This window comes from Hyla sarda, chromosome 3, assembly GCF_029499605.1.
Source record: "Hyla sarda isolate aHylSar1 chromosome 3, aHylSar1.hap1, whole genome shotgun sequence".
NCBI classification, from domain to species: Eukaryota; Metazoa; Chordata; class Amphibia; order Anura; family Hylidae; genus Hyla; species Hyla sarda.
In genome coordinates, this window is record NC_079191.1 from 164163756 (window position 1) to 164190339 (window position 26584).

Genomic DNA, 26584 nt, shown 5'->3' on the forward strand with positions numbered 1-26584 from the left:
TATCTTCATCACAAATCAGTCCCCCCTGAGGACAGGATATGAGGATGGGACATAAGGACGGGATATGAGGATGGAATATGAGATTGGGATATGAGGTCGGGACATGAGGACAAGATATGAGGACAAGATATGAGGACGGGATATGAAGTTGGGATATGAGGACGAGATATGAAGACGGGATATAAGGATGGGGTATGAGGATAGCATATGGGGACGGGCTATGAGGTCCTGATATGAGGTCGGGTTATGAGGACGGGATATCAGGTCGGAATATGAGGACGGGATATGAAGATGGGATATGAGGACAGGATATGAGCTCGGGTAATGAGGCTGGGATAGGAGGTTGAGATAGGAGGACAGGATAGGAGGACTGGATATGAGGACGGGATAAGGGGTCAAGATATGAGGATGGAATATGAGGAAGGGATAGGAGGACGGGATAATACCTGGTACACCTATTACACATATGTCAAATAAAAAAGATATGATAGTTAAATTAACCCTTACCTACACCCTTACATAAAAGATGGGTATTTGTTTCAAGTCCCATGCAAGTATATGGGACTTCCAGTACCTTACTCCACAAGCTCCGCTCTGCATCTCCTGGTAAATGTGTCAATCCGGCTTGCAAGCCACACCCCATCTCACAAAGAGAGGAGGTCGGAATAAGAGGCCGAGATAAGACATGCCCACTGTTTAAGCCCCACCCCTTTTATTATCTACCATTTTTGCACATTGGTCTGGCTTGCAAATCATGCCCAGTCCCACAAAGCCCCATTCCCTTCTATTTCCAGCTTACAATATCTTCATCACAAATCAGTCCCAACTGAGGACAGGATATGAGGATGGGACATAAGGACGAGATATGAGGACGGGATATGAGGTCAGGATATGAGGACGGGATATAAGGACAGGGTATGAGGATGGCATATGAGGACGGGATAGGAGGTCCTGATATGAGGTCAGGATATGAGGTCGGGATATGAAGACGGGATATGAGGACAGGATATGAGGTCCGGATAGGAGGTCGAGATATGAGGTCGGCATATGAGGTTGGAATATTAGGACGGGATATGAGGAGGGGATTCGGGGTCAGGATATGAGGAGGGGATATGGGGACAAAAGCTTCCTCCTTTGTTTCTTTTCCTCCCCCACAAGGATTAGGTAGGAAAAACCGGTCAAAATGCCAGATATACAGATACAGTAGAAAGCTAGCTAGGAGTACAAACTGAGCTCTTTAGCAGGCAAAGACTGGGAGTATACTGCCAGCTTATATGGAGCCAGAACAGGTGCTCCAATCAAGATCAGCTGACCAGTCCAGACGCCCGGGTGTAACCCAGCAACAAAAAAACAACAAAGAACCTGTCAGAACATTTTAACCCTATAGGTTCTGACAAATGGATAAAAAATGTTATGAAGTATTTGAGAAAAGTTTATATTTTGCCAAGATGTACAACATATAAAAGGTTTTTTGATTCTGACAATGCCCATTTCACCCAATTTTTTAGATATACTAGCTGAGTACCCAGCTCGTCCCGGTTTTTCCTACCTAATCCTTGTGAGGGAGGAAAATAAACAAAGGAGGAAGCTTTTGTCCCCATATCCGCTCCTCATATCCTGACCCCAAATCCCCTCTTCATATCCCGCCCTAATATTCCAACCTCATACCCCGACCTCATATCTCGACCTCCTATCCCATCCTCATATCTGGACCTCATATCCTATCCTCATATCCCGACCTCATATCCCGACCTCATATCCCGTCCTCATATCCCAATAGACATAAAGACATGTAAAGACATGACATGCCTGACCTGGTGAGTAACATATATCAGCATTATTTTTTTCTGTGAAATGACCGGTATGCTTTAACAAAAGTGTGTAGCACTTAATAGGAGTTTAGTCATAACCATATTCTGTATAGACTGACAACATAATGGAACAGATCATTGAGAGAAAGTCACTAGAAAGGCAGTCCGTCATCATGTGTGGGAGATTAATTATTAGGAAAATGTATAAGAAAGGTTAAGATCACTTTCCTGTATAGAGAAGAATGACTGGGTTTTGGTGTGTCTTTATTTTCTCCCATATAATAAGGAACACATTCATTCCCTCCTTAATATAGAAGTGCTCTGCTGGGGACAAATTTGTTCTTTTCTGTTCAATAAAGGCATGCCAAATATGATAAATGCCTTATTGTTTATATCTTCTGACTACATTCTCCTTCCAGAGCTACATGTACAATACACTATAAACATAGTAGGCGCATTTACAGTAGTTGCAGGCTGATTATTGTGGCAAATGCCCCATATAAAATGATGCAAGCTCTTATGTCTTATTTATAATGTGTGTCTAGACCAGTGTTTCCCAACCAGTGTGTCTCCAGCTGCTTAAAATACACTTATTTTTTTGTGTTCTAAAACACATTTTTAATAGCATTTCTGGAAGCATTTGGTGGCCCTGCTTGCCCACCCGCACCTCTTGATATATACTTTTTGCAAAGCAATATACAAGAGGTCACACACTAAGCAGAACGTTATCGGTATTATTATTAAAAAATAAGGTAGTGTTTCCCAACCAGGGTGCCTTCAGCTGTTGCAAAACTACAACTCCCAGCATGCCAGGACAGCCATTGGCCTAAACAACCATTAAAGGGGTATTCCAGGAATTTGACTATAGACTTTTTATTTGACTATGCTACAGGGGCTGTAAAGTTAGTGTAGTTCATAATATAGTGTCCGTACCTGTGTGTGACGGTTTTCTCACAATTTACCCCACTATTTATTTTTAACAGCATACAAAATGACTGTTGTCTCAGATTTTTCCCAGCTTGCAATGCGGCCGAGACCTGACTCACTAGTCAGCTGATAACAGGGAGCCTGTCTGCTTCAATGGGTGGAGGGATCAATCTGCAACTCATGCAACAGCTGTAGGCACCCAGATTGAAAACCACAGGGCTTTTGTTTGAATGGGTGGGGTGGCTGATGTGTGGGAGGGAGGAAAATGGAATTGTGGGATTTGTAGTCAAAAAAAGAAAAGTCAAACAGGAAATACAAATGTACAAAAAGCTAGCCACAGTATTATGGTAATCTCATGACATAGCCATTTAGCCCCAAGACAAGTGCAGATCCTTTCTAAGCATGTCCATTACTGCCTGCCAGATACGTACTAAAATCACCTTATGGTGGATAATCCCTTTATGGATCTTCCTCTGTATTGCTGATGTCTGACATAGCCACCCAGTGTCTGCACTCCTCTACACTGCCAACTGAGGTGGTGGGCCCTAAAAAAGGAAGTCTGCTGAACTCATTCTCCTGATCACCTTTGACTAGGTGATTAAAGGGGTACTCTGCTGCTAGACATGTTATCCCCTATCCTTTTGGTAGGGGATAACATGTCTGATAGTGGGGGTCCGGCCGTGGGGAACCCCTGCGATCTCTGCTGCAGCACCCCTGTCATCCGGTGCACAGAGCAAACTCTGCTCCATGCCGGATGACTGGCGAACACAGCCACCACGCTTCCTCCATTCATGTCTATGGGAGGAGGCATGTGTGTGTACTTGCTGTCAATCCCCCTCCCATAGGCATGAATGGACGGGGTGTGGCATGACGTCACGATCATGCAAGCTCCAGGTTTCTGTGACTGTAGCAATGCAGCGCCGGACCGAAGATCGCGGGATATGGTATATGGTATAAAACCCCTTTCAGAGCTTCTAAAAGCAGGAATCTGTGTTAGATTGGGGGTCTACATCTTGGGTCTGTATGGCATTGGGGGTTTGTATCTGTGTTTAGTATTACATAGAGGGTCTGCAATTGGGGTCTGTATTACAATGGGGGTCTGTGTCTGGGGACTGTATTTCATTAAAGGTCTGTGTCTGGGGTCTGTATTACTTCGGGGGACTGCATTACATTTAAAGTCTGCACCTGGGATCTTTATTGCATTAGGGGTCTGTGTCTGGAGTCTATTACATTAGGGGTCTGCCTCTGAAATCTTTATTTAAAAAAAAGTCTGCATCTGGGATCTATTTTACATTGGAAGGCTGAGTTTGGGGTCTGGATTACACAGATGGGTCCGTATTGTATTGAAGGGTCTGTTTTACATTGGGGTTCTGTTTCTGGGGTCTATATTATATGGGGGTGTCACATTGGGATCTGTGTTATATAGAGGGTCACCCTGGGGTCTGCATTATGTTAGGGGGTCTATATTACATTATGGTCTATTTTACATTGGGGGTCTGTGTCTGGGGTCTTTTTTCCATCCAGAGTTTTTTAAGTACAAACCTAGCCTCAAACTAAGTCTTTATGCTTAGGGCAGCATAAGCAGTAAATGCAGGTCTAGGGCAAATGGCAGAGCAATACCTTCTCATAAGGACCCTAGTTCTCACCAGATGATAGCAATTTGGACCAGTGGTTGGTAAAATACAATGTGTGACCAAATGTGGCACATGGATCTCCACTAGGCTAGGCTGCAGCACCAGTGAGGCTGGGTTAACACCATGTTTCCAGCCATACGGGACTGCATACGGCTGGGGGAGCTAAAACGGGTGCTCCCATATCCCTGCCATATGCCACCCGTATGTAATTCATTTCAATGAGCCAACCGGAGTGAAACGATGACTCCGGTCGGCTCATTGAAATTAATTACATACGGGCGGCATACGGCAGGGATACGGGAGCGTCCGGTTTTAGCTCCCCCAGCCGTATGCAGTCCAGTATGGCTGGAAACGTGGTGTGAACCCAGCCTGAGTCTGCCTCTTGTAGTTCATCCAACTTTATCCACTAGTTCTCAACTCAGAACAAGTAAATACAAGACACTTTCCCTAATAAAGGACACCTGGACACCTGAAAAGCACCCTTCCTATTGGCGAGGGCAGGTCATGTCCTGGGAGGGAGGACCCATGGGAAGATAGTTTGTACCGCAGGTTACCCTATCATACATTGTCACAAGCTGTATAAACCTGCACGTTATTTTACCTATCCTCAATCACAGAATTATATGGACAAGTAAGGGGTTACCAACCCCGGGTTTACCTGAATCTGTACTAGAACCCTGTACAGGACTGTTTTCTTAAAGGAGAACTGTAGTGGAATATAACATATCCCCTATCCATTGGATAGGGGATAAGTTATAGATCGCGAGGGGGGGGGGGGTGTCCGACCGCTGGGATGCCCCTTGATCTCCTGTATGGGGCCCCGGCAGTCTGCAGAAAGGGGGCGTGTTTGTCCCCGCATGACACAGCGGCCGACACCCCCCCTCCATGTATCCCCTAGAGATACATGAAGAGGGCATGTCTGCCGCAGCTTCCTGCTGGGGACGGAACAGCGCTTCCTGCAGAATGCTGTGGCCCTGCACAGGAGATCGTTCGGGCCCCCCACAATTTATAACTAAGTTATATTCCCCTACAGTTCTCCTTTAATCCTGCCTGCTCCCGCTGGATTTTTGACCATCACCGCCCGCTTCCACAAAGTGTATGTTCTGCTTCTGCAACATGTGTGTCCAATACCGCCCACTCCCACAAATATATTTTTCACAGCTTTTAGTACACCCCATGCTATTTCATTACCCCCTTGCATCATTTCCTCACCCCCTTGTTTCATTTCATCAGCTCCCTATGGCATTTCATTGGTTCACGGGACTGCGCAGGATTTTGTTGGACCAGCTGTATGTTCTGTGACCGCCCACTCCTGCCCGCAACAACCTTATTACTGCCTGCGCCTGATACAGGGCTCTACTCTGTGACTTCTCCTCCCAGAATAGAGGGGTGTGATAACAAAAACCATCACAACAGGGGAAGTCCAGGGGGACCCATCTTTGGTTGATACTGTTAATACTTTGCTGTACATTTGCCTGTACAGTGGTCCTTCAAGATACGTTGGTAATTTGTCCCAAATGAACCATCATTAGTTGAAACCATCGTATGTTGAGGGATACTTGCAATGTAAAGTATAGGAAGTTATACTCACCTGTCCCTGCCGCTCTGAACCGTCACCGCTGCCCTGGATGTTGCCCTCCATCGCTGTCGCCGCGTCCCCAGGGTGTCCCCGCCGCTACGGACCGTCTCTGCTGGCCGGGTTTGTCACTCTTCATCGCTGTCATCACGTCTCTGCACACGCCACTCCTATTGGATGATGGGACGGCGTGCGCGGCAACGTGATGACGACGAAGGAAAGTGACGGCGATGCAGCGGAGCCCGAAGAAGACGGTCCGGAGCGCCGGGGACAGGTAAGTGATCATCAGTGGACCACACGGGGCACCGTAAATGGCTATCCGGCGACAGCTGAAGCAGTCAGTACTGCCGGTTAGCTGTTTATGCGATGGCCCCGACATACAAAATCATCGTATGTTGATGCTGCCTTAAACATGCGATGGCTTCGTATGTTGAAATTATTGTATGTCGGGGCCATCGCAGGTTGGGGGATCACTGTACAAGATATGTATCCTGTGTGAGTCACATCCCTGGTTGAACCGGTCCTGCCCGCCTTTGCTGTATCGGTCAAGTATGTGTACATTGCAGCAGACTAGGCTTTATACCTATGTATTTTGGGAATGTAACCGGCTCCCAATGATAAAACGGGTGAGATTTCAGAGTGGAGGAGAATAGGACGACTATTGGAGACAGGTGGCTGCTTTCTGCTGTCAGATGTTGTGTTTCTATTAAAACATTTTGGCAGCGCTGCAGAGCTCGGCTATAATAGCCCCTATGAATAAGCGGATTCAGTTCTACTATGTCAGCTGGATGAGTCATACCTTAGTAAAGAGGGAACCTCAGGGATACTGTAGATACAACAGGTTGTCATGGTAACACTTGTTTTCTTACTTCAGCCTGGTCTCCCGAGATATCAATTATTCACAAGCCAACCACAGAAGGTCTGTCCTTTCCAAGTAGAAAGGGGCCGAGCTATGAACACAGTTCCCAAATTTGTGTATACAGGGGCAGACCCCTTGTTGTAAGACATTAAAATCATCTGTCTTCTCCAGGTAGACATGGACAGCTACATTGTATGCAATGCCTTGTATCAAAGAGTTAATTGGAAATCGTACATGACAGCTAGTGCGGGTGCTACAAGTACTGTGCTAGAGTATATAGACAATACAGTATAGTAGTAAGTATATAGAACAGTTTTTCCCAAACAAGGTGCCGCCTGCTGTGGCAAAACTACAACTCCCAGCATGCCTGGACAGCCGAAGGCTGTCCAGGCATGCTGGGAGTTGTAGTTTTGCAACAGCTGGAGGCACCCTGGTTGGGAAACACTGATATAGACAATGTAGAAGAGAAAAAAAAAAATCTTCAGAAAGTCATGTTTAAGAATATATTGTAGAACTCCATAAAAAGCTATTTCTCTAAGTCACCTTAATATGGGAAGCACCCCTGTCCTGTTAACCCCTTAAAGGGTTACGCCGGTGAATTATTATTATTTTTTTTTTAATCCTCTGGTTCCAGTAAGTTAAACCAATTTGTAAATGACTTCTATTTAAAAATCTTCATCCTTCCAGTACTATGCTACAGAGGAAGTTGCATAGTTCTTTTCTGTCTGACCACAGTGCTCTCTGCTGACACCTCTGTCCATGTCAGGAACTGTCCAGAGCAGGAGAAGTTTGCTATGGGGATGTGCTCCTACTCTAGACAGTTCCTGACATGGACAGAGGTGTCAGCAGAGAGCACTGCGGTCAGGCAGAAAAGAACAACTCAACTCCCTCTGGAGCATGCAGCAGCTGATAAGTACTGGAAGGATTAAGATTTTGAAATAGAAGTCATTTACAAATCTGTATAACTTTCTGGCACCAGTTGATTTGAAAAAAATTGTTTTCCACCGAAGTAACCCTTTAAGGACACAGCCCATTTTGGCCTTGAGGACAGAGCCAATTTTTATTTTTGCATTGTCATATTTCCTTTTCACCTTTTAAGAGACATAACTCTATTTTTCCATCCACAGAGCCATATGAGGGCTTATTTTCAACCTTCATTTTACCATGAAAAGTATGGCAAAGCAAAAAGCAAAAAAAATAAATAAATAAATAAAAATAAAATAATAAGTAAATTGAACAAAAAAAAATGCAATTTTGCAACTTTTGGGGGGTTTGTTTTACGTAATGCACTTTACGGTAAAATTGACGTAATCTTTATTCTGTGGGTCAATACGGTTAAAATGATACCCACTCTTGTCTATTCCTGTACTGCTTTTAAAAGCAGTCAACTTTTTTAACAAAATAAGTATGTTAAAAAATTGACCTATTCTGACCCCTATAATTTTTTTTCTATCAATGGGGCTGTATGAGGGCTCATTTCTTTTGTGCTGTAATTTGTAGTTTCTACTAAAACCATATTTGTTTTGATGCTTTTTTTGGTCACTTTTTATTCTTTTTTTTAATGACATATATTGAAATTTTTTCTATTTTTTATTAAACTGTTCAGTACTGTGTAATATCCGAAGAAGAAGATCGGTCATCCTGGACACTGGAGACTGGTAGGAGACCACCATTTGTGCACATTGGACCCCTGCAATTGTATTGTGGGGGTCCCTGAGCCCACCCGAACCCACTAGCGCCTTCATTTTGCCTATAGATTCTGTGATCGTCATTAATCCCAGCATCTGTAAGGTTAACGGGGGACATCAGCCATTTGAAGCGAGGTTCCAGTGGCTGATAGCAGCCGGAACCCGCTGTACATGAAGCGAACACAGCCAGACTGAGTCTGTCAAAGTGGAAGACCATCTTTTTGAACAGTAATTATTTGGGAAACTTCCTTTCTGACCTCCAAGTGCATTGAAAAGGTATTATAAATCATTCGTCAATTATTTGCATTTTTAACTAGAAGCCAAAGAATTTTGTGAAGGGTGCTTTCAGGTAGATTATTATTTTTTTTTTATTTACTGCAATTTTTGACGCAGCTTTTCAGACCAAAGCAAGAAGTGGATGTAGAAAGAAGGAGAAGTATAAGTCTTTTATTGAAGTGGATAACCAGTAATAGAAAAACAGAGCTAATTACTTCCAAAAACAGCACTGTACCTGTCCCCAGATTGTGTGTGGTATTACAACTTGGCTCCATTCACTTCAATGGAACTGGGCTGCAAAACCACACTCAACCTGCATACAATTGTGGTGCAGCTATTTAAAGTAATCAGCTCTGTTTTTCTAATGCTGAATAACCTCTATAATATTTCCCATTCCTTTTCAATCTACTCTTTAGTTACCCTGAAAAAAAAATGCAACGAAAACTGCATTGGGTAAAAAAAAAAAAATAATAATAATAATAATTCTATGTTATTATTTATTGGTGCTAAACGCAATGTTACATAGTCCCCTAACCTTACCAACTCCAAATATGGCAGCCAGAATACATCCCTGAATCAACACCTCCAGAAATCAAGTACAGTGGTCCCTTAAAGGGGTACTCCGCTGCTCAGCATTTGGAACAAACTGTTCCGAATGCAGGAGCCGGCGCCGGTAGCTTGTGACTTCATAGCTGAGCCCCCTCATGACGTCACGCCCGCCCCCTCAATGCAGGTTTATGGGAGGGGGCGTGACGGCTGCCCCATAGACTTGCATTGAGGGGGCGGGACGTGACATCATGAGGGGGCAGGGCTATGACATCACGAGCTACCAGCGCCAGTGCTGGCTTCAGCGTTCAGAACAGTTTGTTCCAAATGCTGAGCAGCGGAGTACCCGTATAAGTTACACTATGAATTGGTTCCAGGATGACCATTGTATGTTGAAACCATTGTATGTTGAGACCAGAACTCTATAGAAACCTGGAAATTGGTTCTAAAGTCACCAAAATGTCAACCAAAAATAGAAAAAAGTGAGGATTAAACATAAATTAGTAGAGAAATAATACATATAAAACAAGTCCTTACATATAAAAGTAAGAAAGAGCTGCTGGGAGCTGTAAATCACTGTCTATGTAGAGGACAGGAGCTTCTTTAGGGTCCTGTACAGTACACACAGTGTCCCAAAAAAGTAAAATGGAGACACCCCCACCTTGTGTCCAAAGGAGCAGCTAACCCTAGCAATAGTACAGAACATAAACTGTAGAGGGCACTATGCACTACACTATATGAGGATGGGATATGAGGACGAGATATGAGGACGGGATATGAGGTCGGGACATGAGGACGGGATATGGGGACGAGATATGAGGATGGGATGAGGACAGGATATGAGGTTGGGATATAAGGACGGGATATGAGGTCAGGATATGAGGTCGGGATATGAGGACGGAATATGAGGACGGCAGAGAGGGCAGCGTGTCACACCAGTGCCCAGCCGAACAGTTGAGCCGGACATAGTCCCAACATCTTTCTTAACAGGAATGCAAGCTGCGTAGCAGCCAACAATGTGAACATACACTGTAAACTTCTGTTTTGACAATATTAGTGCATTTTCACAGGATTGCCTGATTTACAGGATCGGACATACTGCTTTGCTATTTCTTTCCCATACAGGAATATTTATTACAGCATGGACATACCGTATATAAGCCGAGTTTTTCAGCATGATTTTTTGTGCTGAAAACGCCCCCCTTGGCTTATACTCGAGTGAACTCTCCGCCTGTCAATCCCTTAATCAGTGGTCTTCAGCCTGCGGACCTCCAGATGTTGCAAAACTACAACTGACAGCAAGCCCTCGGCGGGAAGTTAGGGTGAGCTGGTCCGGGCCATCTATGCTCCATTTTCTTCTCCGAGCTTCCAGCCCGGAGTAGTGATGTTGCCTTGACGACGACGCACAGGGACGTTCATGCGCAATGTCCCTGTGCGTCGTCGTCAAGGCAACATCACTAGTCCGGGCCCGAAGCGCGGAGAATAGGACCCCCGGTTGAAAATGGACAGCCCGCAACGACTAACCTTTCCCACCGGACGGTCCCTGCAGCATAGATGGCCCGGACCAGCTCACCCTAACTTCCCGCCGAGGGGAGGTGAGTACAAAACAAAAGGGGGGGGTTCAGCTGGATGATGACGAAGGCCGCAGTGGTCTTCAACCTGCGGACCTCCAGAGGTTTCAAAACTACAACACCCAGCATGCCCGGACAGCCGATGGCTGTCTGGGTATGCTGGGAGTTGTAGTTTTGCAACATCTGGAGGTCCGCAGGTTGAAGACCACTGATGAAGGGATTGACAGGTGGTGATTATGAAGGGGGATGATGATGAAAGCCGCAGTGGTCTTCAATCTGCGGACGTCCAGAGGTTTCAAAACTACAACTCCCAGCATGCCTGGACAGCCGATGGCTGTCCGGGCATGCTGGGAGGTCTAGTTCTGCAACATCTGGAGGTCCGCAGGTTGAAGACCACTGATGAAGGGATTGACAGGCGGTGATGATGAAGGGGGGTCTGGATGATGACGGGGGTCTGGATGATGACATGGGGGATGATGTATTTCCCACCCTAGGTTTATAGTCGACTCAATAACTTTTCCTGGGTTTTTTGGGGTAAAATAAGGGGCCTCGGCTTATATTCGGGTGAGCTTATACTCGAGTATATACGGCATATCTGTAGGACCATTGCATATTTTGTACAATAAGGGATTGTAATACTTCCTATATTGCTAATATTGTTTTTACTTCTTATATACCATTTTTTATCGCTTTATGTGTAAAAGGGAATCGCAAGGGCCCTGCGACATCCATAATCACTATTAATAAATTGCATATTTTATCAGCTACATATTTAGTAGTGGTCAGATAATTTTTCCCTACTCTTTTCACTATGTTACTGTTTCACTCTTGTACCCTTCTCCTTCCGTACCCCACCCCTCTTGTCTCTCCTCCCCCATCCCCCCATCCTTTTTCTTTTTATCCCCCTTTTCCTAAATTCTCACCATTATCAACATTTTTTATATATTTATTTATATTTTCATTTATATATTAATTTTATTTTAATACATTTTTATTACCACACCATTATCACCACCATTGCATGACCACTTCCACTGTGTCCTAGCATATCCCTGTAGAGAGCATTGAGGACTGTCTCCTTTTTACAGTTCTAGTTTGTTTCAATTATAGCACCTTGTGTATTGTGTGCTTACAGTTAACCTCTGCTCCCTACCCGATAGTCTATCTGTCGAGCTGCACAAACCTCTGTATACGGACATCTTTATATATAAATAGGGGTGGTGTAAAAAAAAAAAAAAAATTAAATGTACCTAACTCGGTCCACCACAGCTGCAGTTTCAGTGCTGCAGGTTCCCCACTCATCACAGCTTCTTGCTGGTTCCAGTGACACATCAACCTCGCAGGAACTGCCCCACTCAGTCAGTCAATGACTAAGGTAGGTCACGGCTGTAGCCAGTGATTGGCTATGTGGGATAGTTTCTGTGGGGTCGAGGCATGACAGGAACCAAGAAGAAGCGGTGACGCGCAAAGAACCTGGAGTGTCAAAAAGGCAGCTGCAAGGGATCAGAGGAGGTGAGTATAATTGTTTTTTATTTTAACACCACTTATAGGATTTGTGATATCAGGAAGGATTTTCTTCATTGTGAGTAAAATTGGGCACAATCTATTAGAAGGTTTTAAATTGCCTTTCTTAGGATTAAATAGCTTCGGCAGAATCAGGGCTACCTGGGTATGTGCCTAGAATGGCAGCATTTAGTGTCTGATCTCTGACCAGCAGCATCTCACTTCAGCAGCTACAGTATGTGCCACTTGGGAGTCAAGTTGGCATTGTTTTTGCTCTCTGTTAGACAGGTACATTTATTGGAACACACACTGCCTGTCCCAAGTGCGTATTTGTGTGTGCACATGCGTCTATTTATAATGCATGTTTATATGAGTGTAGTGATTCTACTGGGATATTATGCATACTCGCATATATTAGGCATTGTCATTTAAGCATCGTTCGCTATTGCTGTAAAATTTTTTGGCAGTAGTATTGTGATGCTGCATAACACTGTTATTGGGGCATCAGATAATGGAAATAAGCACTTTATGGCAGTATTATGCTAAGCTTAAAGGGGTTATCCAGGCAAAAACTTTTTATATATATATCAACCAGCTCCAGAAAGTTAAACAGATTTGTAAATTACTTCTTTTAAAAAATCGTAATCCTTTCAGTACTTATGAGTTGTTATTTTCTGTCTTAGTGCTCTCTGATGACACGTGTCTCGGGAACCGCCCAGTTTAGAAGCAAATCCCCATAGCAAACCTCTTCTAAACTGGGTGGTTTCCGAGACACGTGTCATCAGAGAGCACTTAGACAGAAAAGAACAACCTTAACTTCAGAAGCTCATAAGTACTGAAAGGATTAAGATTTTTTAATAGAAGTAATTTACAAATCTGTTTAACTTTCTGGAGCCAGTTGATATATATATATATATATATATATATATAAAGTTTTTTCCTGGATAACCCCTTTAACCCCTTAAGGACCAGGCCATTTTACACCTCAGCACCAGAGCGTTTTTTGCACATCTGACCACTGTCACTTTAAATATTAATAACTCTGGAATGCTTTTAGTTATGATTCTGATTCCGAGATTGTTTTTTCGTGACATATTCTACTTTAACATAGTGGTAAAATTTTATGGTAACTTGCATCCTTTCTTGGTGAAAAATCCCAAAATTTGATGAAAAATTTGCATTTTTCTAACTTTGAAGCTCTCTGCTTGTAAGGAAAATGGATATTCCAAATAAAAAAATTTTTTATTCACATATACAATATGTCTACTTTATGTTTGCATCATAAAATTGACGTGTTTTTACTTTTGGAAGACACCAGAGGGCTTCAAAGTTCCGCAGCAATTTTCCAATTTTTCACAAAATTTTCAAACTCACTATTTTTCAGGGACCAGTTCAGGTTTGAAGTGGATTTGAAGGGTCTTCATATTAGAAATACCCCACAAATGACCCCATTATAAAAACTGCACCCCCCAAAGTATTCAAAATGACATTCAGTCAGCGTTTTAACCCTTTAGGTGTTTCACAGGAATAGCAGCAAAGTGAAGGAGAAAATTCACAATCTTCATTTTTTACACTCGCATGTTCTTGTAGACCCAATTTTTTAATTTTTACAAGGGGTAAAAGGAGAAAATTTATATTTATATTTGTAGCCCAATTTCTCTCGAGTAAGCACATACCTCATAAGTCTATGTAAAGTGTTCGGCGGGCGCAGTAGAGGGCACAGAAGCAAAGGAGCGACAAGGGGATTTTGGAGAGTACGTTTTTTTAAAATGGTTTTTGGGGGGCATGTTGAATTTAGGAAGCCCCTATGGTGCCAGAACAGCAAAAAAAAAACACATGCCATACCATTTTGGAAACTAGACCCCTTGAGGAACGTAACAAGGAATTAGGTGAGCCTTAATACACCTTGAGGACTTTTGCATATGTAAAAAAAAAATTATTATTTTTTTCACAAAAATGTGTGTTTTCCCCCAAATTTCACATTTTTGCAAGGGTTAAGAGCAGAAAAGACCCCCCAAAATTTGTAACCCCATCTCTTCTGAGTATGGAGGTACCCCATAAGTTGACCTGAAGTGCACTACGGGTGAACTACAATGCTCAGAAGAGAAGGAGTCATATTTGGCTTTTTGAGAGCAAATTTTGCTCGGGGGGCATGTCGCATTTAGGAAGCCCCTATGGTGCCAGAACAGCAAAAAAAAAAAAAACACATGCCATACCATTTTGGAAACTAGACCCCTTGAGGAACGTAACAAGGAGAAAGTGAGCCTTAATACCCCACAGGGGTTTCACGAATTTTGCATATGTAGAAAAAAAAATTCACTAAAATGTGTGTTTCCCCCCAAATTTCACATTTTTGCAAGGGTTAATAGCAGAAAAGACCCCCCCCAAAATTTGTAACCCCATCTCTTCTGAGTATGTAAATACCCCATGTGTGGACGTCAAGTGCTCTGCTGGCACACTACAATGCTCAGAAGAGAAGGAGCGCCATTGAGCTTTTGGGAAAAAAAAATGTTTGGAATGGAAGTCAGGGGCCATGTGCGTTTACAAAGCCCCCCCGTGGTGCCAGAACAGTGTAACCCCCCACATGTGACCCTATTTTGGAAACTACACCCCTCACAGAATTTAATAAGGGGTGCAGTGAGTATTTACACCCCACTGGCGTTTGACAGATCTTTGGAACAGTGGGCTGTGCAAATGAAAAATAAAATTTTTCATTTTCACGGACCACTGTTCCAAAAATCTGTCAGACACCTGTGGGGCGTAAATGCTCACTGTACCCCTTGTTACATTCCGTGAGGGGTGTCGTTTCCAAAATGGGGTCACATGTGGGCATTTTTTTGGGGGGGGGTTATGTCAGAACCGCTGTAAAATCAGCCACCCCTGTGCAAATCACCAATTTAGACCTCAAATGTACATGGTGCGCTCTCACTCCCGAGCCTTGTTGTGCGCCCACAGAGCATTTTACGCCTACATATGGGGTATTTCCGTACTCAAGAGAAATTGCGTTACAAATTTTGGGGGTCTTTTTTTCCTTTTAACGCTTGTGAAAATAAAAAGTAAAGGCCCCCCAAAATTTGTAGTGCAATTTCTCCCGAGTACGGTGATATTCCATATGTGGCCCTAAACTGTTTCCTTGAAATACAACAGGGCTCCGAAGTGAGAGAGTGCCATGCGCATTTGAGGACTAAATTAGGGATTGCACAGGGGTGGACATAGGGGTATTCTATGCCAGTGATTCCCAAACAGGGTGCCTCCAGCTGTTGCTAACTTCCCAGCATGCCTGGACAGTCAGTGGCTGTCTGGAAATGCTGGGAGTTGTTGTTTTGCAACAGCTGGAGGCTTCGTTTTAGAAACACTGCCATACAATATGTTTTTCATTTTTATTGGGGGGGACAGTGTAAGAGGGTGTATATGTAGTGTTTTACCCTTTATTATGTGTTAGTGTAGTGTTTTTAGGGTACATTCGCACTGGCGGGTTACGGTGAGTTTCTCGCTGGAAGTTTGAGCTGCGGTGAAAAATTTGCCGCAGCCCAAACTTGAAGCAGGAAACTTACTGTAAGCCTGCCCGTGTGAATGTACCCTGTACATTCACATGGGGGGGGGGGGGGGAACCTCCAGCTGTTTCAAAACTGCAACTCCCAGCATGTACTGACAGACCGTGCATGCTGGGAGTTGTACTTTTGCAACAGCTGGAGGCATACTGGTTGGAAAACCTTCAGTTAGGTTCTGTTACCTAACTCAGTATTTTCTAACCAGTGTGCCTCCAGCTGTTGCAAAACTACAACTCCCAGCATGTACTGATCGCCGAAGGGCATGCTGGGAGAAGTAGTTATGCAATAGCTGGAGGTATGCAACTACAACTCCCAGCATGCCGAGACAGCTAATTGCTGTTTGGACATGCTCGAATTTGCAGTTTTGCATCTGGAGGGCTACAGTTTTAGAGAACACTGCAAAGTGATCTCCAAACTGTGGTCCTCCAGCTGTTGCAAAACTACAATTCCCAGCATGCCCTGACAGCAAACAGTTGTTTGAGCTTGCTAGGAGTTGTAGTTTTGCAAGATCTGGAGGGCTACAGTTTAGGGACCACTATATAGTGGTCTCAAACTGTAGCCCTCCAGTTGTTGCAAAACTACATATTCCAGCATGCCCAAACAGCTGTCTGGGCATGCTGGGAGTTGTAGTTTTGCAACATCTGGAGGGCTACAGTTAGAGACCACTGTATAATGGTCTCAAACTGTACCCTCCAGATGTTGCTAGGCAACTCACCGGCTTCCGTCGGATCCAGCCGCACGTCATCGCCGCCCGCCGATCTCCGTCGCCTGCAGCCTCCGACGCCCGCCCGGATCGGTAAGTGGACTCCGGCGCCGCTCCTCTTCGTTTTCCCCGTTCTGCCCCGCCTATTGTGGGAGGGCAGGACGGGGAAAACAAAAGTAAACCCCCCCCGCCCCCGATCTGCTATTGATGGTCGCGTCTAGACCACCAATAGCAGGGATAGGAGGGGTGGCACTCGTGCCACCTCACTCCTATCGCTTCAGGGGGATCGTGGGTGTCTTAGACACCCCCGATCCCCCTTACATTCCGGGTCACCGGGTCACTATAGACCCGGAATGACCCGGAATCGCGCAAATCGCAAGTGTGAATTCACTTGCGATTTGCCGCGATCGCCGACATGGGGGGGTCTGATGACCCCCCCTGGGCATTTGCACGGGATGCCTGCTGGATGATTTCAGCAGGCATCCCGCTCCGATCCCCGCCCGGCGCGCGGCGGGGACTAGAACTGCCCATGACGTAAATGTACGTCCCTGGTCCTTAAGACCCAGGGTGTCGGGACATACCGTTATGTCATGGGTCCTGTAGGGGTTAAAGGGCTAATCTGCTGCCCCAGTGTTCAGAACTTTTTATTCTGAACACTTAGAGCGGGCGGCGGGGGATGATGTCACGGCCACAACCCTTGTGACATCACACCACGCCCCCTCAATGCAAGTCTATGCATCACACCATGCCCCCTCCCATAGACTTACATTGAGGGGGCATGGTGTGACGTCACAAGGGGCGTGGCCGTGACATCACAAACCCCTTTGGATAGGGGATAAGATATCTAGGGGCGGAGTACTCCTTTTTCTTGGATGGGTTTGATGACACATGAACCAATATTGTTTACTAATCAGTTTGTATCATGAATGTTAATGAAGTTATATTAATTTGGGCCATAATAACTGTGAAGTGCTATGTAGAAAGCCACTAAAGAAAAGGGTAGTCCACCCTATAACAAACAACTACAAGTGTTAAAGGGGTACTCCGGTGAAAATCTTTTTTCTTTTAAATCAACTGGTGGCAGAAAGTTAAACATATTTGTAAATTACTTCTATTAAAAAATCTTAATCCTTCCAGTAATTATTAGCTGCTGAATGCTACAGAGGAAATTCCTTTCTTTTTGGAACACTGATGACATCACGAGCACAGTGCTCTCTGCTGACATCTCTGTCCATTTTAGCAACCATGCATAGCAGCTGTATGCTAAGGGCAGCATGGTGGCTCAGTGGTTAGCACTGCTGCTTTGCATTGCTGGGGACTCGGGTTCAAATCCCACTAAGGACAACAATAAATAAAGTGTTATTATTATTATAATAACGTCAGCAGAGAGAACTGTGCTCGTGATGTCATCAGAGAGCATTCCAAAAAGAAAAGAATTTCCTCTCTAGTATTCAGCAGCTAATAAGTACAGGATGGATTAAGATTTTTTAATAGAAGTAATTTACAAATATGTTTAACTTTCTGCCACCAGATGATTTAAAAGAAAAAAGGTTTTCACCGGAGTACCCCTTTAAAGTGCATTGAAATGGCCTGTAAAAACAACACCGAGACTCTCTCTGCTGGGAATATGGAAGTGGTTTCTAAAATTGTATGAAGCCACCCACAGGCCTTGGTCATGATTCATGCTTGTTATGTATTCGGGCATCCATTGCTCTTCTCTGAAAGCTACACAGTAAAGCTATTGAATAGCACTTTACCCATTCAGACAACATTGAATGAATGCCAATGATTAAATAGATTTTTTATTCACGAGGTACTGCGCTTCTCTTCCTGCAGTGCATCTCTGTGAAGAAAAGTCTGTCTCTTTTTACTGGTATTGTTTACTGGGAAATATACTGGTTATATATAGAGTCAATAAAATGTTATAACTCTACATATATGATTAGCTGGACACAATGGTGAATCTAGGCTCTGCCATGCATTTTCAAGCAGATTTTGCAGAAAGAATAGACATGTTTATTCTTTCTGCAGAGTCTGCAATTTGAATTTAATCAGCAGATGCAGAAATTCTGCAGTGTGCAGAGTGCAGTAGAATTCCATTGAAAACAATGCAAGTCTGCTGCAACAGAATTTCTGAGCAGAATTTTTCTGCCAGATTCCGCCTAGAAATTCCTCTGTGTGAATAGGCCCTAAGTTTTCCATTCCAATCTTCTTTATTTTTAGCCTATTAGTTATACAGATAGTATACAATCACATGCGTTTCAAGCGCACATTATTCTGCAGTTATTGACCTGAATGAGCATCTTTCTTACAAATGTAATAATGATTGTGATTATATTGTTATATATATATATATATATATATATATATATATATATATATTGGTTACAGGTGAATGTTATCCTGTTTATTGTTCTCAACTGTGCTCATAGTCACCATCTGTATATATCTTTTTCAGTTTATTACATGGTGGCTATGAATTTGCAGCCAGCTGGTAGCCAGTTAGGAATACTAAAGCCTTTAGGTTGTTTTATGCATATACGATTCAAAATAGAAGAAAATAGAAGTGTCCGGCACCGCTAGTTGGAGAGACCGCAATAATGTGGTGTCAGTACGACAGGAAAATGTCCCGATAGGATTGCATGCTGTGATTCTCCAAATGGTGGTGCAGTGATCCCAAAAGCAATAGCAGGTATCCACTGTATATAGAGGTAGAATGGAAAACGCACTCACCACTTTCTCGTGCAGGGGGTGGCAACTAGTTTCGCGCACGTAGGCACTTCCTCTGGCTCGCGTGCGAGCCAGAGGAAGTGCCTACGTGCGTGAAACTAGTTGCCGCCCCCTGCATGCCCCTTACCTGTGTCCACCTTCAGCTCCCAGTGCACTTTTGTTCCTGAGGATTTTATGACCTACACGCTGCAATAAAGAATTGATTCATTCCTTCAATAAAGTGGTGAGTGCGTTTTCCATTCTACCTCTATATACAGTGTTTTATTCATATGTTGAGGTTTTGAATACTTTATATACATGGTGAATTGTAATTTTATTGAGTCATTGCAATGATCATATGAAGTGACTTAACACACCTTCCACAACTGTTGTGATGACTTGAGGGTTGCTTGCTCACAGAGATCACCCCCTCTGCAGTCTGAGATGTTTGGCACACAAGGAATTGCAGTGCAAACATAATGATATTCACTTTAAACTGGCCTTAGCCAGAATTATTATTCTGCTTGAATGAGGATCCTCAGTGGAAGCCATTTTTATTCTCTCCAGAAAGATCTGATTGATTTCATGTCAGGGCTCAAGGGCATTCGCAGAGTTGTCACTAAGCCACTCCTGTGAAGTCTTGGCTGTGTGCTTAAAGGGGTACTCCGGCGCTTAGACATCTTATCCCCTATCCAAAGGATAGGGGATAAGATGCCTGATCACGGGGGTCCCGCCGCTGGGGACCCCTGTGATCTTCCACGCCGCACCCCGCTAGAATCAGCCCCCGGAGCATGCTCGTTCTGGGTCTGATTACTGGCGATCACAGGGACGGAGCATAGTGAAGTCACGGCTCCGCCCCCGTGTGACGTCATGCTCTGCCCCATCAATGCAAGCCTATGAGAGGGGGCGTGACAGCTGTCCTTTGGATAGGGGATAATATGTCTTAGCACTGGAGTACCCCTTTAAGGTCTTTGTCTTGTTGTAAGGTGCATCTTTAGTCTAAGGTCTAGAAAAATCTGGATCAGAGTTTTTTTCTTTGTTTGTTTGTTTTTTCTGACTAACGGCAGGGGATAGGAGGAGATCGCAGCACTGCGACTTCGCTCCTATGCCTCAAGATGATCAGGGCTCTCACTGACAGCTCCGATCATCCCTATTTTCCGGGTGATCGGGTCACCAGAGACCTGATCAGCCCGGAATAGCAGAAAATCGCATGTCTGAATTGACATGCGATTTTCTGCGATCGCCGACATTGGGGGGGGGGGGGGGGGGGTTGGGGGTTGTCTCAGGATCCCCCTGGGTGATGTGCTGGGATGCCTGCTGAATGATTTCAGCAGGCATCCCGGTCCAGTCTCCAACCGGCTAGCGGCGAGGACCGGAATTCCCATGGGCATATGCATTTGCCCCACGTCCTTAAGGACTCGGGATGCAGGGCGTATGCATACGTCCGGCATCCTTAAAAGGTTAAAGGGGTTATCCAGGAAAAAAACTTTTCGTTATATATCAACTGGCTCCAGAAAGTTAAACAGATTTGTAAATTACTTCTATTAAAAAATCTTAATCCTTTCTGTACTTATGAGCTTCTGAAGTTGAGGTTGTTCTTTTCTGTCTAAGTGCTCTTTGATGACACATGTCTCGGGAACCGCTCCGTTTAGAAGAGGTTTGCTATGGGGATTATCTTCTAAACTGGGCGGTTCCCGAGACACGTGTCATCAGAGAGCACTTAGACAGAAAAGAACAACCTTAACTTCAGAAGCTCATAAGTACTGAAAGGATTAAGATTTTTTAATAGAAGTAATTTACAAATCTGTTTAACTTTCTGGAGCCAGTTGATATATATAAAAAAAAAAGTTTTTTCCTGGATAACCCCTTTAAGCTTTCCCTCAACCCTGACCAGTCTCCTTGTCCTTCAACATGACTCTGCCACCACCATGCTTTATTGTAGGGATGGTATTGGGCAGGTAATGAGCAGTGCCTGGTTTCCTTTATTATTTTGTAGCCTTCTTCAGATCTTTGCCTCCACATAGCCCTGTCTCAGAAATCACTGTCCAATCATCTGAATGTAACTTAGGTGACTCCAAGGTATAGAAATATTTCAAAGCTTATAAAGAGAAAGGGGAGACCCAAGAGCTTAATTTCAAGTGTCATACCATAGAGTCTAAATACCTATATCCATGCAAGATTTTTGTTTTCCATATTAAAGGGGTATTCCAGGCAAAAACTTTTTTTTATATATCAACTAGCTCCGGAAAGTTAAACAGATTTGTAAATTACTTCTGTTAAAAAATCTTAATTGTTCCAATAGTTATTAGCTTCTGAAGTTTTCTGTCTAACTGCTCAATGATGATGTCACGTCCCGGGAGCTGTGCATGATGGGAGAAAATCCCTTGCATGATGGGAAAATATCCCCATAGGAGCTGGACAGCTCCCAAGACGTGAGTCATCAGAAAGCAGTTAGACAGAAAACAGCGACTCAACTTCAGAAGCTAATAACTATTGGAAGGATTAAGATTTTTTAATAGAAGTAATTTACAAATCTGTTTAACTTTCCGGAGCCAGTTGATATATAAAAAAAAAGTTCTTGGCCTGGAATACCCCTTTAATAAATTAGCAAAAAAAATCTAAAATTTGTCATTATAGGGCATTAAGTGTTGATTAATGGGGAAAACCTTCTTTATACATTAGCACAAGGCCAAAACATAACAAAAAGTGAAAGCGGCTGAAAACTTTCCAAATGCATTGTAAATGTCAGAAGTGTTCCATTATATTATAGTATGTTTGACTTACGCTATGAATTTTATAACATAATGTAATATCAGTATATTATCATTGTTTATTATTTATCATGTTTACATTTCACCACATTAATGGTAGTAGGCAAAGTTACCTGTGCTTTTAATTTTGGCAGACATATGGCAGCAATGGTAATCCAGACTTTGAATTTACAATAAGTTTAATAGTCACTGCCTATTGCCCCTCCTAGTGCCTACAAGTGCCTCTGCCTACAAGGTCTGTTCAGAACATATCCAGTATTATGAAACATTGTGCATTGGACAATGATGTCTCATTCCCCTGAAAATAGGCACAGTTTATCTCAAGATCCTGTGTCAGACCGAGTATTCAAGTGCTTAGGCGATTTAACTTTGTAATATGTGATTCCCAGTATGCTTACATATTATCTTTAGACTTAACACTACCTATATTTTCACTTACAGTGTTTAATTATATCTGGCAAGGTAGTATTGTGTATAGTAAAACTGTAAGGTTTAATATTTTTTGTGTGTTCACTGACTATACCTATCATAGACATAGGAGCGGTATCTGACACCAGGCAAATGGTGGGCCTTTCTCACTTGGAATGACACTGTCATGATGCCACTATTGTATCATTTTTTTTAGAATGTGCTGACTATACAGATCAATGAAATTCATCTGCGCAGAATTTTTTACCAAATAAACTGTATTAAGGAGTGACCATTAATAAAAGCAAAAGTGCGTGTAGCTGAGATGTCCTTGGTAAGTAGAGCAGAGCGATAGGACCCTATCATCTCTGTATATGCTAAACTAGTAACAAAGCAAGTATACATTACAGAAATGACAGTGAAGAAAGAGAGGAGCAGAAATCTTCCTGCATAACATTAGCTACACTTTCTTGAAGGTGAATTTTATTTATGCCGTACCTATATAAGTTGACACCAATGACCTTGTGTACTATAGAAGTTCTGTGGAATTTTAGTAAATTTAATATGGGGAAATGTATTTGAATAAATGTTTTAATTATAAAAAGGTTACATATGCCACAGGTACATCAATATTCCCAATATGTAATGAAGCTAAATGGTAGGTTATATTAAAATAGCACTATAGGTTTGTTTGTTTTCGCCAATATCATGCAAAATCACTAGTCCTACAGCGCTATTTGTTTTAGTCCAGCACAGCTGCAGCTATACATTTCATTATTCAGCAACTAAGTCTTGTGATCACCAGTATGACTCTCCAAACCTTCCCATGCATAATGTGTCAGAACAGGATGTCACTCCTGTTTCAGGCTTCCTGTGGACTACAGGATGACATGATCACCTACCAAATCCCCTCCTACTAGCTTTCAGACCCTTTCTGTCACGTATGGATGGGGATTTAGTGAGGCCCTAATCTCACCCACAGGCCCCTGTCCCTTCCTTTTGCATATCTGCACTATCCGTCGGATCCACAACCATGAAGAAGGTCCCTGCCTGGATAATTGCTGGGAGCGTCCTGTCAAAATAACAAACTACAGAAAACTCAGTCACAGATCAGGGGATAGTCAGGAAAGTAAAAGGTAAATACACACTATACAATAATGAAGAGTGACAAACAAACTAACAGAATTGTCAACAAGCTGAGTAGGAACCAAGAAAACAGATATGAGCCAAGACACAAACTAGATAGAATGTCCAAAGACGAAAGCTGGAGTCACAAAATACCAAGCATTCAAGAGGAAATACAAGCTACAAAAACAGAATTATTTCACTGGCAAGGTGCACTAGCCAGTGAAGGCTAAAATAGGCAGCTGAACCTGTGTGGTCACACAAGGGATCGGTCACAGAACCACGGATTGGTCAGGGTGTAACCACAGCAACCTAACACAGGTTTAGCAAGAACCTAGACAACTTTAACCCTTCGGACCAAACTGGGTGTCACGATGCCGGCTGGCAGGTAGTGGATCCTCTGTGCCAGAGAGGGATTGGCGTGGACCGTGCTAGTGGACCGGTTCTAAGCCACTACTGGTTTTCACCAGAGCCCGCCGCAAAGCGGGATGGTCTTGCTGCGGCGGTAGTGACCAGGTCGTATCCACTAGCAACGGCTCACCTCTCTGGCTGCTGAAGATAGGCGCGGTACAAGGGAGTAGACAGAAGCAAGGTCGGACGTAGCAGAAGGTCGGGGCAGGCAGCAAGGATCGTAGTCAGGGGCAACGGCAGAAGGTCTGGAAACACAGGCAAGGAACACACAAGGAACGCTTTCACTGGCACTAAGGCAACAAGATCCGGCAAGGGAGTGCAGGGGAAGTGAGGTGATATAGGGAAGTGCACAGGTGAACACACTGATTGGAACCACTGCGCCAATCAGCGGCGCAGTGGCCCTTTAAATCGCAGAGACCCGGCGCGCGCGCGCCCTAGGGAGCGGGGCCGCGCGCGCCGGGACAGAACAGACGGAGAGCGAGTCAGGTAGGGGAGCCGGGGTGCGCATCGCGAGCGGGCGCTACCCGCATCGCGAATCGCATCCCGGCTGGCAGCGGAATCGCAGCGCCCCGGGTCAGAGGACGTGACCGGAGCGCTGCCGCGGGGAGAGTGAAGCGAGCGCTCCGGGGAGGAGTGGGGACCCGGAGCGCTCGGCGTAACAGTACCCCCCCCCTTGGGTCTCCCCCTCTTCTTAGAGCCTGAGAACCTGAGGAGCAGACTTTTGTCTAGGATGTTGTCCTCAGGTTCCCAGGATCTCTCTTCAGGACCACAACCCTCCCAGTCCACTAAAAAAAAATTTTTCCCTCTGACCTTTTTGGCAGCTAAAATTTCTTTGACCGAGAAGATGTCCGAGGAGCCGGAAACAGGAGTGGGAGGAACAGATTTGGGAGAAAAACGGTTGAGGATGAGTGGTTTGAGAAGAGAGACGTGAAAGGCATTAGGGATACGAAGAGAGGGAGGAAGAAGAAGTTTATAAGAGACAGGATTAATTTGACACAAAATTTTGAAAGGACCAAGATAGCGTGGTCCCAACTTGTAGCTAGGGACACGGAAGCGGACATACTTAGCGGAGAGCCATACCTTGTCTCCAGGGGAAAAAACGGGGGGAGCTCTTCTTTTCTTATCCGCGAACTTCTTCATGCGTGATGAAGCCTGTAAGAGAGAATTTTGGGTCTCTCTCCATATGATGGAAAGGTCACGAGAAATTTCATCCACAGCGGGCAGACCAGAGGGCAAGGGAGTAGGGAGGGGGGGAAGAGGGTGACGGCCGTACACCACGAAAAATGGGGATTTGGAGGAAGACTCAGAGACCCTGAAGTTATACGAGAATTCGGCCCATGGGAGGAGATCTGCCCAGTCATCCTGGCGGGAGGAAACAAAATGTCGCAAATAATCACCCAAGATCTGGTTAATCCTTTCTACTTGTCCATTGGACTGGGGATGATATGCAGAAGAAAAATTTAATTTAATCTTGAGTTGTTTACAGAGAGCCCTCCAGAATTTAGACACGAATTGGACGCCTCTATCCGAGACAATCTGCGTAGGCAACCCGTGAAGACGAAAAATGTGTACAAAAAATTGTTTAGCCAACTGAGGCGCAGAAGGAAGACCAGGAAGAGGGATGAAATGTGCCATTTTGGAGAATCGATCAACGACCACCCAAATAACAGTGTTGCCACGGGAAGGGGGTAAATCAGTAATAAAATCCATACCAATCAGAGACCAAGGCTGTTCGGGGACAGGCAGAGGATGAAGAAAACCAGCGGGCTTCTGGCGAGGAGTCTTATCCCGGGCACAGATAGTGCAGGCTCGCACAAAGTCCACAACATCCGTCTCCAGAGTCGGCCACCAATAGAAGCGGGAGATGAGTTGCACAGATTTCTTGATACCCGCATGACCTGCGAGATGGGAGGAGTGACCCCATTTGAGGATTCCGAGGCGTTGGCGAGGAGAAACAAAGGTCTTTCCTGGAGGAGTCTGCCTGATGGAGGCAGGAGAAGTGGAGATCAGGCAGTCAGGTGGAATGATGTGTTGCGGAGAGAGTTCAACTTCTGAGGCATCCGAGGAACGAGAGAGAGCATCGGCCCTAATGTTCTTATCGGCAGGACGAAAGTGAATCTCAAAATTAAATCGGGCAAAGAACAGAGACCACCGGGCCTGGCGAGGATTCAGCCGTTGGGCAGACTGGAGGTAGGAGAGGTTCTTGTGGTCGGTGTAGATAATAACAGGAGAACTTGATCCCTCCAGCAGATGCCTCCATTCCTCAAGTGCTAATTTAATGGCTAGAAGCTCTCGATCCCCGATGGAGTAGTTCCTCTCCGCTGGAGAGAAGGTCCTAGAGAAAAAACCACAAGTGACAGCATGCCCGGAAGAATTTTTTTGTAGAAGAACAGCTCCAGCTCCCACTGAGGAGGCATCAACCTCCAATAGGAAGGGTTTGGAAGGGTCAGGTCTGGAGAGGACGGGAGCCGAAGAAAAGGCAGACTTGAGTCGTTTAAAGGCGTCTTCTGCTTGA

The 26584-nt window shown here is 44.3% G+C and overlaps 1 protein-coding gene and 1 long non-coding RNA gene across 5 annotated transcripts in view; one reads left to right on the top strand and one right to left on the bottom strand.

Annotated features, from left to right (window-relative positions):
• Positions 1–6984, bottom strand: part of LOC130361846 (uncharacterized) — a 65591-nt gene extending 58607 nt beyond the window's left edge. For 2 of the 3 annotated variants that reach the window (XR_008891173.1, XR_008891170.1), the window contains exon 1: positions 6748–6984. This is a non-coding gene — a long non-coding RNA (uncharacterized LOC130361846). The other variant, XR_008891172.1, reaches the window with a different exon arrangement.
• The window catches only part of FGF12 (fibroblast growth factor 12), a 513249-nt gene that overhangs the window by 191032 nt on the left and 295633 nt on the right, over positions 1–26584 (top strand). The window lies entirely within an intron of this gene.